This window comes from Herpailurus yagouaroundi, unplaced genomic scaffold (assembly GCF_014898765.1).
Source record: "Herpailurus yagouaroundi ecotype Mexico unplaced genomic scaffold, PumYag 210, whole genome shotgun sequence".
NCBI lineage: Eukaryota > Metazoa > Chordata > Mammalia > Carnivora > Felidae > Herpailurus > Herpailurus yagouaroundi.
In genome coordinates this window covers 1,317,226-1,334,482 of record NW_024412441.1, presented here as the reverse complement: position 1 = coordinate 1,334,482, position 17,257 = coordinate 1,317,226, and the positions used below count along the sequence as shown (strand labels likewise).

Sequence of the window (17,257 nt, the reverse complement as noted above, 5' to 3'; positions counted from 1 at the left end):
AGGACAATAATAACATCTACTTCATCAGGTTATAGAGAAGGAGAGCTGAGATAATACTGGTTGGGTACGTAGCACAATCCTGACACATCCTAATACACATGGCTATTAGTAGGGGGAAGATGCTCACAAGAGGGATCCCCAGCCTATTCTCCCGACAGTCTTACTTCCAAGGTAGCAGGTGGTCCAGAGAACTATTCTGGTTCTCAAAACATAGGCTAGAAAAGCTTTGTCCCCACTTGACAAGTGACCTGTGAATCCTCTCTGTTGCATCCTATTGATAGTTTCTGACAAACCCTACAGTATCGGTTTGCATAAGTAAGTTTGAAATGCCCTTTCCATTAACAGAGGAGCTCTGCTATTAACTAATTACACTTTGGCTTTTCCTGCGTTAGCTGCAGTGCCAGGGAGAAGAGGCCGAGTGCGAGGTGGCCTCTGGCATGGAGAGAAGGCTTGTGTGGATTGGGATGAGCAGAGGTTGGGGTGGGTGTGGGGGCTGCTATTTTCTCTCCTTTACTTTCTGCAAGTCCAGTCAATGGGAGAGAGGCCTGCTGAAAAGAGGACCCATGGAGGATCTGCTTCCAATATCCTTTAGAAGTGTTTTCAAAGGATTTGGGGAAGCTCAGGTTTTCAGAAAAAAATATTGATATTCAAAAAAAAAAAATTAAACTGCTCAAAGTCACCCAGTGAATGCATGGTTTGATTATGGTAGGGTCCTAATAGGAAGAGCTCTAGTCTCAGAAACTAAAGCCCTCATGCTGGTTCCAACCCCATGGCCAATATCTGCAATATCCAACCCCAGAACTGGGATGCAGTGGTCTGCCCATTCCCATCTTCTTCTGTGCTTTCCTCCATGTTGGTGAAGAAAACAAAACAAAATAACAACACCAAAAAAACTCACACAGAACAAAAACACCTTAATTTTGGAGTGGGTCAGCTGTGAGTTCAAATCCCCAGTTTGCCACTTAGGCAAGTTGTATAATCTCTCTGAGTCTCAGCTTCCTTATTTGTAAAGTGAGAATAACTATGTCAAGGGCCACCACTGTGAAAGAGGGTGACTTAAAGTAGATATCAAGTAAGTGTTAGTAGGTAGGAGTTTCCTAAGCCCACCCCACCCCTAAGGTCTCTCCCATTCCCATAGGCGTTGATGTCACCAACCTGAAAATGTTCTTAAAGTGTCACCCCTCTTAATTATTCTTACTTTAATATGATACACTGTGTACCTGAGGGATGGGGAGTTTGCCACACCTTGAAGAGTGAGATGTAGGTATCTCTGTGACACTGATAGGGTGGGCCCAACAGACACCCATTTAATAGTGTCTGAGAACCTCTTGGAAGGACAACTCCTCCTGAGAGATGGAGTCAGAAATTATGAGTTTCACCCAAGAGAAAGCCTTCCACAAAGAAAGGGAGTAAAGATTTTGAGTTCAAGTCAATCAAACCAATCCCTATCCCAGCTACAATGCATAGGTGTTTAAGTCCTGGACACAGGAAGTAAATAAAAATAAAAAGAACCAAGCACCCTTCCAATTAGAATGCAGAGAATCACAAGACTGTTGCTTCCACCCTAACAGTGAAAAAAATCCAGATAAGCTACAAAATACAAAAGCAATCAGAGAGCTAAGATGCCAAGAAATGAAAATGAACTAAATTTCAAAAAGTGATGATTCCTTCCTAGCAAGAAGACAGCTATGATGCTTTCATCACTGGTGAAGGAGTAGAGAAAGAGGAATCTGCCATGGATGGGAATAAAGAGAAACCAACCAAAGTTGTCAAACATAGTACTGAGTTGGTTGGCATGACAGATTAGAACCTTGAGGAACCCCAGCCAAACTGTGAATCTGCATCTACCTACCAATATACTCCCCTTGTTCTCATCTAGGCCCAGATGTAGTATGATGAGAGCTGGGAGGGCAAGAGAGCAGACACAGATACAAATCCCCCTGAGGTGCCCACAGCCTTCCCCAAGTGCAAGGCTGAAGCTATGGGTGGGGCAAGAGATCTGAGAGAAATCACTCTGAGGCGCTCTGGGCTTCCATCAAGTGCACTGCAGCCATCTTCCAAAAGATGTGGACAGCACATCAGGGGATACAGAGAACTCTCAAGACGCAGAAAGCTGGAGGCAAAATTGGAGAGCAAAGAATACTCTCCAGTGGAAGAGGTAGAAGCTGGTAGCCGGACTATAGAGCATAAAGAATTTTCTGGAATCTCACCAGTATTCAGATCCTAAATCTTGCTAAAGCAAGAATTGATTTTTTTTCTTAAATTGTTTTAAGCCAGTGGCACAATCAATCTAACTTAAGTTGCGATCAAGCCCAGACTCATTGAACTACATATGAAATTGACTCAATTCCCTCACACATGCCCTCAGATAAAAAAGATGATCCCCTTTTCTACAGGTGAATATTATTTGCTCTACTGTTACTCCACCCAAAATGTCTCCACACATCAAGATACATGAAAGGTACAAAAACACAAGAAAATCTTACCCATGGTCAAAAGAGGAAACAGTCAATTGAAAAAGACCCAGAAATGACCCAGGTAGGGACTTTAAAACAACAGTGACAAATATTTTAAAGAATCTAGTGGAGAAAATATATGCATAAACAGATTAGTAACTTGAGAAGACAGAAGGTGACAGTTAAAGAATACCAAATGGAGAGGCGCCTGGGTGGCGCAGTCGGTTGGGCGTCCGACTTCAGCCAGGTCGCGATCTCGCGGTCCGTGGGTTCGGGCCCCGCGTCGGGCTCTGGGCTGATGGCTCGGAGCCTGGAGCCTGTTTCCGATTCTGTGTCTCCCTCTCTCTCTGCCCCTCGCCCGTTCATGCTCTGTCTCTCTCTGTCCCAAGGATAAATAGAACGTTGGAAAAAAAAAATTAAAAAAAAAAGAATACCAAATGGAAAAAATAGAAATGAAAAAAATATATAATAAAAATTTACTTAATAAATTTAACATCAAATTAGATATAGCAGAAGAAGAAATCAATGACCTTAAAGACAAACTAGAAATTACCCCCCCAAAAAAAAAACAGTAAAATAAGGGGAAAAAAGAATTAAGAAACAACGGATAATATCAAAGGGTCTAGAAAACATGTAATTGAAGTTCCAGAAGAAAAAGAGAAAGATAACAGGGAAAATATGTTTTCCTTCCTTCCTTCCATCCTTCCTTCCTTCCTTCCTTTCAAGAAATAAAGTCAAGGGGTGCCTAGGTGGCTCAGTTCGTTGAGCATCCGACTTCTGCTCAGGTTACAATCTCATGGTTCATGGGTTTGAGCCCTACGTTGGGCTCTGTGCTGAACACTTGCTCGAGCCTGGAGCCTGCTTCGGATTCTGTGTCTCCTTCTCTTTCTGCCCCTCCCGTGCTCACTCTTTGTCTCAGTCTTTCTCTCAAAAATAAATAAGTGTAAAAAAAATTTTTGTTTCTACTTTCCAAAACTAACATGTACATCCAAGAAGCTCTGTGAACCCAAGCAGGACAAATTCAAAGAAAACCATACCTTAAAATGTCATAGTTAAACTGTGACTCAAAGATAAAAAGAAAATTCACAAAAGTAGCCAGAGGAAAAAAGATTTTTAATGTACAGGAAACAACAATAAGAATGCTAGAAAACTGAAACAACTTTTTATAGTGCTGCAAGGAGGGAACCTATCAACTTAATGCTCCACATTCTATAATAATAAAAGCAATATACAGACATTTTCAGATAGACAAAAACAGAGAGAATTTGTCTGCAGCAAACCAGGACCACAGAAATGCCCCCCAAAATTATGTGTGTATATAAAATATATTTTTATTCTGTATATATACATATATATTATATATATACAAATTGTAATGTATATTATATATAAAAACTTCCATAAAAATTGTTGATTTTTTAAAACAAAAATAATGATAATACATCATGAGGCTTATGGCATAAATAGAAGTAAAACATATAACAACAAGATGATAAAGGGCAAGAAGCAGGTCCATGAAATCTTGCTATAAGACTTGTTTACATTGTTCATAAAAAAAACTATGAACATGTTTGGAGATAGATTGTGACCATTTAAAGACATGTAGTTTAATTTCTAAAGAGCAAGTGCTATAAAAATAACAAAAAGAAAAGTGTAACTAAAAAGTCAGTAGAGAAGACAAAATAGAATACCAAAAAATTTTTGATTCATCCAAAAGTATACAGGGGAAAAGGAAGAAAAGAACAAAGAACAAACTGGAAAAGTGCCAAGAGGTAGATTTAAATCCATCATACATTTAATTATATTAAGTGTAAACAGATTAAACACACCAAGAGTAGAGCAAAAATTGTCAGACTCAGTAAAAAAGGTAAGCCTGACCTACATGTTATTTAAAAATAACATATGTTCAATATAAATTCACAAATATATTAAAAGGAAAAGACTTGAAAAAGATATTCTATATAAGCACTAAGTATAAGAAAGCTAGTATGCTATATAAAAATCAGACAAGGTGGGCTTCAAGACAAAACAGATTACCAGAGATAAAGAGAGAATTCCATAATTATAAAAACATCAATTCATTACAAAGATCTAACGATCGATCCTAAATGCATAGAGACCCATCCTAGTGTTTCAAAATTCAAAAAGCAGACCTTGACAAAACTAAAGAGAACCACATTCATAGTTGTAGATTTCAACACCCTTCTCTCAGTAATTGATATAATAAAAAAAAAATTAGTAAGTATATAAGGATTGAACACCACTGTCAAGCAGCTTGATATAATTGACCCTATTGCCCAAACCTGCAAATACTCATTAATTTCAAGTGCACCTAAAACATTCACCAAGAGAGACTGCATGCTGGTCCATAAAACAAATCTGAAAAAATTATCAAGGCTCAAAATGATATCAAAATATCAAAATAATTCTCTCTGATCACAACTGAATTAAATTAGATATGAATTACAAGAAGATAGCCAGAAAATCTTGAAATGTCTCAAATTTTAAATACTCATTTCTAAATAACCTGTAAATCAAAGAAGAAATCACAACAGAAGTTAGAAAATGTCTCTGAGTAATAAATTAAAAAAATATATATAACATAAAAAAATTTGTGAGATGCAGATAAAGCTGAGTTTAGAGGGAAATGTAGAGCTTTAAGTCCCTATATTAGAAAAGAGATGATCAAAGACCTAAATTTCTACCTTAAGAATCAAGAAAAAAAAGGGGCGCCTTGGTGGCTCAGTTGGTTAAGTGTCCAACTCTTGATTTTTAGCTCAGGTCATGATCTTACAATTCCTGAGTTCAATCCCCAGGTCAGGCTCTGCACTGACAGCTCAAAGCCTGCTCAGGATTCTCTCTCTCCCCCTCTCTTTGTCCCTCCCCAGCTCTCTCTCTTTGTCTCTCTCTCAAAATAAATAAATAAACATTAAAAAAAGAATCAAGATAAAAGAGCAAATTAAAACCAACATTAGGTATATTTCAGAAAGCAAACAATAAAATTAATAGCAGAAATAAATAGAATAGACAAAGAAATAAAAAATTGAAAGTTGAATATCTGAAAAAATTAATAAAACACATAAATCCTTAGCAAAACTTATCAAAAGAAAAGCACAAATTACCAAGGAGCAAAAGAGGAGACATCACTGAAAATCCTGCAGATATACAAGAATAATAAGGAGATGTTACAAATGGATGCCAAAATATCAACAACTATAAAATTGAAAAAATCCTTGAAAAATAAAACTTAATAGAACTCAGATAAGGAGAAAAAGAAAATAGAAATGCCCCTGTGTCTATTAAAGAAATTAAACTATTAATAAAATACCTACAAACAAAGAAACCACCAGGCACAGATGGCTTCACCAATTAATTATGTAAATATTTAAAGAAGAATTCATATCAACCTTACACAGTCACTTTCAGAAATCACAGGGAATATTTCCCCATTCAGTACATAAGGTTCATATAATACTGATATCAAAACCTGACAAAGACATTATAAGAAAAGCAAACAAACATCCTTTATGAACATAAATGAAAAATTCTTAACCACATATTAGCAAAATAAATTCACACATATAGAATAGATAGATAGTTATATAGATGTAGATCATGTCCATGAGGTTGATCCAGGAATGCAAGATTAGCTTAACATTTGAAAAGTGTTCAATGTAATTAAGGCAAAAAAATTACATAATCATCTCATTCCCATTAGATACAGAAAGAGCAATTAACACAATTCAATACCCATCATTTAAAAAAAACAAACAAAAAAACAAAAACAAAAAAAATAACCAAAAATCATAAAACCTCTCAGCAAACTAGGAAGATAGGTAGGGAGAAGGAACTTCTTTAATTTGATAAAAAGAATCTACAAGAAACCTACTGGTGATATCATAGTTACATCCATTCTCACCACTTCTATTCAGTATATACTAGAAGTCCTAGCCAGTGCAATAAGGCAAGAAAAAAAAAATACAACACATGAATATTAGAAAAGAAGTAAAGTCATTATTATTTGCAGACAATTTGATTGCCCAGTAGAAAATGCTATGGACACTTTAAAAGAAGGAGTAGAACTAATAAATGAATTTAGCAAAGTTACAAGATACAAGGTTAATATACCAAAAGCAATTTAATTTTAATAGAGCACCAATGAATAATTAGAAAATAATTTTTAAATCCTATTTACAACATCATTAAAAACAGTAAATAGCTAAAAATAAGTCTATTGGAAATATACAAAACACAAAAAAAGTTTTACAGAGAGAAATTAAAGAGGTCAGGAAATGGAGACATATACTATGCTCATAAGTTGGAAGACAAATATTGTTAAAAAGCCATTCTGTCTAGGGGCGCCTGGATGGCTCAGTCGGTTAAGCGTCCGACTTCAGCCAGGTCACGATCTCGCGGTCCGGGAGTTCGAGCCCCGCGTCGGGCTCTGGGCTGATGGCTCAGAGCCTGGAGCCTGTTTCCGATTCTGTGTCTCCCTCTCTCTCTGCCCCTCCTCCGTTCATGCTCTGTTTCTCTCTGTCCCCCAAAAATAAATAAACGTTGAAAAAAAAAATTTTTTTAATAAAAAAAAAAAAAAAGCCATTCTGTCTAAATGGATCTATAGATTCAATGCCATGTCAACCAAAATTCCAGTAGGCCTTTTTGAAAAATTCACAAGCTAGGGCACCTGGGTGGCTCAGTCATTAAGCATCTGACTTTAACTCAGGTCACGATCTCAGTCTCACAGTTAGTGAGTTTGAGTCCTACATCAGGTGAGCTCAAGCCCTGCTTTGGGTGAGCACAAGCCCCACTTCAGGTAAAAATGAGCCCTGCTTTGGGTGAGTCCCATTTCTCTCTCTCTCTCTCTCTCTCTCTCTCTCTCTCTCTCTCTCTCCCCCTTGATCATTTGCACCTGTGTCTCTCTCAAGAAAAAAAAATTACAAGCTAAATCTAAAAGTTATATGGGAATATAATATCCAAAGGCATAAAAAAGAATAACAAATATGGAGGACTTTTATTACATGATTTCAAGCCTCATCATAAAGTTATGATTTGATATTGATGAAATAATAAGCAAATAGATCAATAAAACAATGTAGAGATTCCACAAATCATCCCATTTATATATGGCTAATTGACTTCAACTTTGCTTGCAAAGTGGCTTTTTTTCCCAAAGTTTTATTTAAATTCTAGTTAGCTAACATATAGTATAATATTGGTTTCAGAAGAATTTAGTGATTCATCACTTACATATAACACCCAGTGCTCAACACAAGTGCCCTCCTTAATGCCCATCACCCATTTAGTCCATTCCCACCCACTTTCCTCCATCAACCCCCAGTTTGTTCTTTATAGTTAAGAGTCTCTTAACTTTTTTTTTCCTCTTTCTTTCCCTTCTCCTATGTTCATCTTTTTTGTTTCTTACATTCCATATATGAGTGAAATCATGTGGTATTTGTCTTTCTCTGACTGACTTATTTCACTTAGCATAATAGCAAATAGCTCCACTGCAAATAGCAAGATTTCATTCTTTGTTATGGCTGAGTAATAATCCATTGTATATGTATACCATATCTTCTTTAACCATGCATGGGCAAATGGACATCTGGGTTCTTTCCAGAATTTGGCTATTGTTTATAATGCTGCTATAAATATCAGAGTGCATGTGCCCCTTTGAATCAGTATTTTTGCATCCTTTAGGTAAATCCCTAGTAGTGCAATTGCTGGGTCATAGGGTAGTTCTATTTTTAACTTTTTGAGGAATCTCCATACTATTTTCCACAGTGGTTGTACCAATTTGCATTCCCTTCAACAGTGTAAGAGGGTCCCCCTTTCTTCACATCCTCACCAATATATGTCATTTCCTGTGTTGTTAATTTTAGCCATTCTGACAGGTGTGAGGTGATATCTCATCACGGAATTGATTTGTATTTCTCGTGATGACTGATGTTGAGCATCTTTTCATGTGCCTGTTGGCCATCTGGATGTCTTCATTAGAAAAATGTCTATTCATGTCTCTGCCCATTTCTTAACTGGATTATTTGGTTTTTGGGTGTTGAGTTTGATAAGTTCTTTATAGATTTTGGACACTAACCATTTATCAGGTATGTCATTTGCAAATATCTTCTCCCATTCTGCAGTCTGCCTTTTAGTTTTGTTGATTGTTTCCTTTGCTGTACAGAAGCTTTTTATCTTGATGAAGTCCCGATAGTTCATTTTTGCTTTTGTTTCCCTTGCCTCCAGTGACGTGTCTAGTAAGAAGTTGCTCCAGCCAAGGTCAAAGAGGTTGCTGATTGTGTTCTCCTCTAGGATTTTGAGGGTTTCCTGTGTCACAGTTAAGTCTTTCTAACATATGGTACTGGATCAATTGGGTATCTGTATGAAAAACAATGTCATCCTCAACATCTACCTCACTCCTTACACAACAATTAATTCAAGAAAGATGGATCACAGGCCTAAATGTAAATGGCAGAACCATATAGTGTCGGAAGAAAACATAGAAAAATATCTTTGCAATCTTCAGGTAGGAAAAAATCTTAGGATGCTTATAAAAAGCACTAACTAATAAAGGATAAACTGACATATTAGAATTAGACTCAGGCCGACTGTATTTTCCAAAAATGGCTAGAGCAATATTCCAGTCCCACATGGTCTTCTAAAACATTGCCACTTCCCCACCAAGAAGTGGAGTCAATTAACCAGGATGAGTTTGTAACTTCTCCAACTTTTAGAATAAAGCAGAAATGATTCTATATTTCTTCTGAAGTTAGGTTGGAAAAAGTAAATAGCTTCCATCTTCCAAAAAGTAAACATACTCTCTTTCTTAAGATGCTCTTACCTCTGGAACCCAGCAACATGAAGAGGTCATGGTATGCATTCTTGTCAACAGCTCCATCTAAAGTCTAAGCTGATATTATCAAGGGCCAGATATATGAGTTATCAAGCCTTCAGATGATTTCAGCCCCCAGCCGGTAAGTCACCTCAGCTGACATCAAAGGGAGCAGAGACAAGTTATTCCTAATGAGTCCTACCAAAATTATAGATTTGTGAGCAAAATAAATATTGTCATTAAGTAAAGAAACTGGAGGATAATTTGTTATGTAGATGATTCTGGATGTCAGAAGACACCATTAAGAAAATGTATAGGCTAAGGGCACCTGGGTGGCTCAGTCGGTTAAGCGTCCAACTCTTGATTCTGGCTCAGGTCATGATCTCATGGTTGGTGAGATCGAGCCCCAAGTTGTCAGGCTCTGTGCTGACAGTGAAGAGCATTCTTGGAATTCTCTCTCCCTCTCTCTCTGCCCTCCCTTGTACTCTCTCTCTCTCTCTAAGAATAAATAAATAAACTTTAAAAAAGGAAAATGTATGGGCTAGCCACAGACTGGGGAAAAATACGTATATATAACAATATGTATGTACATAACTATGTATATATTTACATATATACATAGTTATGTATAATGTGTATCTAGCATATATAAAGAATACCTACAAATCAAACATCTAAAAACCAGCAGCCTTATTTTTTTAATAGCCAAAAGACATCTCTCAAAATTAGATACAGTCAATTAAACACAAAAGGTATTCAACATCATCTTGTAATTTCACACCTATTAGCATGATTAAAATAAAAAGTACTGACAATGCCAAATGTTGGAGACAGTATGAAACACGTAAAACAAGTGAAGCAAGTAAAACATTCACATATTACTTAGTATAAGTGTGAAATGGTATGATCACTTTGGAGAACTGTTTGGCTGTTTCCTATAAAGTTAAATACACATCTACCCTATGACCCAGTAATTTCACTACTATGTATTTATATAAGAGAAATGAAAACATGCTTCCGCAAAAAGACTTGTACAAGAGTGTTAATATCATCTTCATTCATAATAGTAAAAAATAGGAAACCCAAATATTCATCAATAGGAGGATAGAAAAATTGTGGCACATCTATACAATGGGATATAACTTAACGGTTATAAAGAATGAACTATTGATAATGCAATGATATGGGTGAATCTTGAAAATATTCTTTTAAGTGAAAGAAGCCAAACACATCTATATAATTCCACTTAGATGAAGTTAAAACTGATCTAATATGACAAATTAGAAAGTGGTTGCCTCTGGAGAATCAGGGAATTGACACTAGAAGGAGTACAAGAGAAACTTCTGGGATATCCTATATCTTTTTTGATTACACAAGCATATACAATGGTTAATATTCATTGACCTGAACACTGTACCCTGCGTATTTTCTTGAATATAAATTATACTCAATACTCAATTAAAAATTACATAGAGATGCTTCTCTAAACTCTGTAACACATTGTTTCTAACAAAGAAGACTAAGGCATTGCCCTGGCCCACCGCTCCCCCTAATCCCCCACAATAGAGCAGTATATTGGCAGAACACTGGGGAGAGCAGCAAGACACACGACAAATATCCAAGGTCCACCAGCAAGTACAAGTTTGTTTACATACTGCCTCTCACAGCATCCCAGGAGTACAAGTATAAGTAGGAAATTGTGCAGGGGAGCCCAAGGTCATGAGTTTTACAGGTAGGAGTAATGAGCCAAACAAATGTGTGACTTCATTCATACCTGCAGGTTGGTGAGTCAAGTTACATCAGAGAACTGAAAGATGAGCAATCTCATCAGAGTGAAAAGCTTTAAAATTTCACTCCACTGAGATTGCTCACCTTACTGTATTTCCCAAGCTACTATCTTCCCACACCTCACAAACTACCTCTTCTACTCACTGATGGGTTCTGAATCTCATACCCACCATGTCTTGCATAAATACGTACAATTATTTTCCAAATGTATATTTTCCAAAATGTATGCAGACACTGATTATTCAAATACAGATTAAATTAAAGGCATTACTGAGTCCTCTATATCTTCTCAAACAGTAAATGTTAAAAGCAGAACTTCTATTGAGGCTGTCAATTATCTTAACAAATAATTTTAAGGGGGGGGGGGTCTTATACTTGAATACATACTTGGAGTTATACAGACCTAAATTCAAATTCTGGTTTTGCAACTTCCTAGCTGTGTGACCTTGATAAAATTATTTTGTTTCTATGACTTGCGGTTTCCCATTTGAAGAGAAAGAGATAATGATAGTCCCTACCTCATAGGGCCATTAAGGGGATTAAATGATGATATCAAAGCTTTAACACAGTGCATAACACATAATATGTGCTCAGTAAATATTAGCATTCTTCAACAGAAACTATAAGGTATACTTTAAAAAGTCCAGGACTTGGAGTCTAAAGACCTAGTTCTGCTCCTAACTCCCCACTTCTCTTTGTGATTTAAGCATGTTCCTTTAACTCTCTGGGCCTCTGTTTCCTTACATGTAAAATGAAAAAATTGAATCTAGTATTGGTGACTTCCCACCACCACTGAACATCTTCTCCTCCAACCTGGCAGCAGATGTCCAAGGATGCAAAAGTTTATTATACCATCTATAAAATGAAATCCAAATTGCAGTAATATGCCAAAGAACAGTAGGGCTGGGGTAAGTATGGCTGCCACTTCCTGCCAGTGGAGAGATAAGAGAGAGTAGATAGATCCAGAAAAACATCTGGTAAGTAGAGAGCCTTGAGCATTGAGCTAAGAATGGTCTCTCCTCTCAGGACTAGCAAATGGGTCAAAAGTTTCTTTTTGCAAATCCAAGAAAAGAGGACCTTTGGGATGGGAAAGGAATGGGTCTTTCCAGTCTTCTTCTTCTTTCCATTCCCATTACTGCCACCTAAGTCAGAGAGACCTTCAGTGTCTTGCCTTGGAACTATAGAGAAAGCTTCCTTACCTACCATTGTGCCTCAAGCAATCCTTTCTCCTTTCTATGCTAAATTACACAACAGAGCTGTCCTTCCAATGCACAGTATTGTCATGCTCTCTCCTGCTCAAAGTCCTTCAGTGATGCCCACTGATATTGGACTCAGCTTTCTTCCACCAAGAATTCTTTCTAAATTCTACTGATCCTTGAAGGCCCAGCTCAATTCCTACTGCTTCCAGGAAGCTTCTCCTCATGCATTTTTGGATGGAATAGAGAATGCTCACTCACTGGAAAATCTCAAGAAGAATAACTCAAGCACATGTTCATAAATCTGTATTAATGCCCAATTTTCTATTAAAGTTTAAATAGATATCTCAGGGGTGCATGGGTGGCTCAGTTGGCTAAGCATCCAGCTCTTGGTTTCAGCTCAGGTCACAATCTCATGGTTTTGTGAGTTCAAGCCCCGTGTCAGGCTCTGTGCTGGCAGCACAGAGACTGCTTAAGATTCTCACTTGCCCTCTCTCTGCCCCTCCCCCACTCACGCTGTTTGTCTCTCTCAAAATAAGTAAATAAACTTAAAAAAAGGAGAGACAGAGAAATACCTCAGACTGGCACTCCATATAGTCAACAACATGATCCCTATCCAGATTTCCATGCCACTATTCCACCATGGTGGCCCAATCTCCAGTCAGTCTTGAATATTTCCTAAACATTGCATTCTCTCCACCTGGCATTCCTGCTCTGATTGTCAACATGTCACCCATCCTTTGAGAGTTATTTCAAACACTGTTGCTTTCTTCTTTCTTACTTTCTGTTTAACTCTACTGCTTTCCCTAATTCTACCCTCCTTCTAAGCCCCTTATCACTTTGTTTTTTACCCTAAAACTCTTAAAATCTCCTTGGCATCTCAGTTAAAGGTGCACTTGAAGAACGTAAAGCCATTGAGGATGGAGACTGACCTCTTTATGCATTGTGATCCCTGGATCGGCACTGTCCATGTATGGTACAGGGCTTAGGAAGGGACACTGGAAGTTCTGTGTCTTGTGACTATAGAAGACCTGATAGCATTGAGTGGAAAGTCAGGCACAATGACACCTAGAGCCCCTTCCAGTTTTAATCTCCAGAAGCTTAAGAAGTCTCTAAGAAATCCCCTCAACTCTTTTTTCTGAATTCCTTTTGCTACTAGTCACCCAATTCAGCATGTTCTTGATTGGTAGTATTGTTGTTTATACTTAATTTTTTACAAAGATGATACATTCACAGAGTTCAAAAAATTTTTGTAATGAAAATATACAAATGACAACATCTCACCCCCTAGTTCTTATCACATGACTGACTGCTCAATTAACCACTTTTACTAGCTTTTTGTATCCTTTCAGATTTTCTTTTATGCAAATATAAATGTATGTTCTTCTATTTTATCACACAAACAGGAGCTTGCATTCAGTTGCTTTTGCAATTAGTTTAGGGGTTAAATTTGCCTTGCCAGCTGCAGTGAAATTGCTGTGTGAGGTATGAACCTCAAAGCTCCTTCATGCCCTACTACGCCTAGCTCAAGGCTGGGCACACACAAATGCTTAAATAAGTACTTTTTGGTCAGCTGCCCTTCCACAACTTTCTCTGCCCTGCCTGGAGCTGAGAACACGTGCCCCACCTACAGTTCCAATGTGTGAAGAGAGGCCCTGCACTCTCACTTCCTGTGACACATTTTTAGAGAATGATCTGATTCCCAGAGATCAGTCCAAGTTTCAATCTGTGGTACACCAAGCCTTTGCCACCTTTCAATTTGGTGGAAGAGAAAGCATGATAGACAGAGAGTCAGGAGACCTGGAGTTAGCTGCAGCTGTGTCCCCAAGTAGCTATGCACGTCTGGTGAAGTCATGTGCTCTCTCTAGTCCTCATTCTTCAAAGAACCTTCCTTCCAGCATCAGTGCAGCCCTTGGTCAAGGGTCTTCCAGCCTCAGTTCTTCAGACATCATGTGCTATGGACATGAGGGTGTGTTTGGACCCAAGAGTCCATGGGAGGCACCTGGAGAACTTGCTTGGACCTGTGTCTGCTGCCCTGCTGATCCTGGCCGTGATGACACAGCCCTTGCTGCAGTCATGAGACTGAGTGTGAGCCTCTCAGGGCAACAGTTCCCTCCCTGGCACCACAGGCAACTTTCTACACAAGACAAAACTGAACTTTTCCTGGTAAAGCAAGACAGGCCTAACTAAGGGCTCCACATTAGTCCAAATCTGAACCCCAAAGAGCCTAAGGGCACATCTGGGGAGGCCTGGTCACCCATCCACACGACCTTCAAGGCCAGTATCCTTTTCACCCACACCCTCTGAGCAGGTGGCACCAGAATGGGGAACTGTGTGGTTCCTGAGAGCCTTTGCTGGGGAATTCCTCTCAATTCCTCTCTGCTCCACTGCCCTCCCCACCTGCCTCCATCTGCCTTTAGGGACAGGAACAGGCTGACCTGGAAGGGACATCCAAGGCCATCTGGCTCCCCCTCTCAGTATACAGATTCAGAAACTGAGTCCAGAGAGAGGAAGTCACTCACCCGGGGCACACAGCTGCCTGAAGGAGACAGCCTTCAATGACAAATCACCCAACAAATGTCAGATAAGCCAGCCAGGACTCTCTCCTGCCTTCCGGAGGCCTCATCCACACATCCACAGTGAGGCAGGTGCCATACCAAGGCTGTCCTCTCGAGCAACAGGGTGGGAAAAGTGCCTCAGAGGACGCGGCCAGGCACACACTTCTCATGGTTTCCTGTTCTGGCAGGAACCCCGGTTGGTTGATTCGGTTCTCTATACTAGTGGCAAAGGATGCCTGCCTGCCTATCTGCCGGCCTGCCTGCCTGCCTGCCTGCCTCTGGGGTATAATTTGGTTAAAATTTATCATAACAGTTGTGAACAGGACAGCCAGGGAGGAGAGCAAGGTAACAGTTTTGTCTTTAGCTGACCTGCCTCAAGGCTAAAATTGGGGCCTGAACTCAGACGGAAAAAGCTATCACTAGGATCCCTGCTCCTTATAGGGCTCATGATCATAGGGCTTACAGAATTTTCTCCATCTGTTGAGTTAGCCCCACTTCTCTCTGCCTGTCTAAAATCCCCTCTCTTTGAAAAGCAGCTCAGCCTCTTCCAAGAAACCTTCCCTGACTTCAAACCCCCCCTTAAGGTCTCTATCTTCTAAACCAGGCACCCAGGATGTGCCCTGGGTCACTCCCTAGAATGTGTGTATATCCACAATCATGTAACCAATGTCTGGTAGTCTTCCAAGAGAAGGCTGATGTTCTATTTCTTTAGTGTCCTCCACAGGCCCTAGCCCAGCACAACACGCAAAACGTACACACTAGCAAATTGCTAGTCAATCAATTCCAGTTCTTCCCATTGAAGGAAAGTGAAACCAGTCCATATGCCACAACCCAGCAGCCCAGGTGGTTCCACAGGGACAGGAGCGTGCAGTGGAAGGTGACCCCAAAAGATGAGGTCCTGGGGTCAGCCTTGGGACCCATTTTCATGGGCTCTACATCACCTCAGGGACCAGACTCGGGGCACCAGGACCTGTGAATCCCACTTGTCCCTTCCAGTTGTCACAATACACACACACACACACACACACACACACACACACACACACACGATGTCCTTGCATTTTCTCTCCTCTGCTACCCCTGAAGTCTCTCTTCACCCAAGTCTGCCTCAGTGGACAAATTAGGACAGGTGTGATTGATCCCAGGGCCCACATGGACTTGAGTAAAAGCCATGCCCCTGGTCTGCATGCGTTACCTGCCACCAAACTCTCCCTCAGGACCTCCTGCAGCTCTAGGAAAAGGCCAGGTGAGAGCCAGTCTCTACACCCATTCTGAGAGGGATCAGAGCAAGTAAAACCTGAAATAGAGAAATTTCAGCAATAAAAGCAAACACCACCACGTCGCTGGACCTCACAGAGGCCCCAGTTGACATTTAGAAAGACCCAACCATTTCCAGACCGTTCCGGTCAATAATAATCTGGGGATGACCTTAATGCTTGATTTCCCTTTCCTCATGATTTGTGGCTTGTGGAGCTCAAGATCCTTGAGTCCAAAACAGTGTTTGTGCTCATTAGGCAATGTTGCAAGGCCAGGCAGCATCGGCTCTCTCCAGCCTGACCCTGCCTGGTCCCAGCCTGAGGTGGAGAAAACCTCCTGACGAAAGGTAAGGGTCTCATGGTGACATTCATTCAGCCACATTCCACATGTGTGATATCCCTGAGTAGTAGGTAAGCCAGTAAATTCATTATTTATGACATGAAATTGCATGCACAGTGCGATGCAGATACGTTAGCATCACCAGGAGAAACTTAACTTTTCTACGTCCTTGTTTTGAGAGGTACAAATTTTACAACTCTGGCAGTGCGTCACCAAGCATTTCTTACATAGCTACTTCCATATGTGGTTCAAAGTGGTTGGTTATATTTAAACATAGAATTTCCCCTACCTGATTACACTGAACAAATTAAAAATGGCTCCATCATTTGCATCCAAGTTCTGGGTTTCTTACCATCACCCTCGCTTCCCTCTTGCAGCCTTGAAAATCAGACCTTAACCATGTTTGTGAAACAAAAACACAGGAGCCCATTTCCATTGCAGAACAGAAAGTCACAGTCAAGCACCTGCATTTCTTTCTTTGTTGGCTGGGGGTGGAGTGAGGAGGAAGTTCAAATAGGAATATTTCTATGCCCACGTTGCAGCTTCAAGTCAGAGATTGGGAGTTCCAACCTCTGTGGGAGCAGAGCACACACTTGCCCTTTCTGGGCTATGACATCCTGCTCTTAAAAACAGCTTCACCACCAGCATGCTTCAATACTGGCAGAGGTGAAGAACTAACCCAAGGGACCATAGCAAATATACTGGATTATCACAAGGCTTTTTTTTTGCCTTGCTGAATGGTGCTGATCTGGAAATATAATCCCCTAACTTCCGGTGCCATGTTCCATGGAGCTGAAATTCTAAATTCAAGCCTATTTCAGGTGGTTGTAAAGATTC

General features: G+C 39.7%; 1 long non-coding RNA gene across 1 annotated transcript in view; it reads right to left on the bottom strand.

Annotated features, from left to right (window-relative positions):
* LOC121016254 (uncharacterized) overlaps positions 1 to 14,928 on the bottom strand; it is a 35,119-nt gene extending 20,191 nt beyond the window's left edge. The window contains exon 1 of the long non-coding RNA XR_005784179.1: positions 14,789 to 14,928. This is a non-coding gene — a long non-coding RNA (uncharacterized LOC121016254). The remainder of the gene's footprint in view (positions 1 to 14,788) is intronic.
* Positions 14,929 to 17,257: the final 2,329 nt, after the last annotated feature.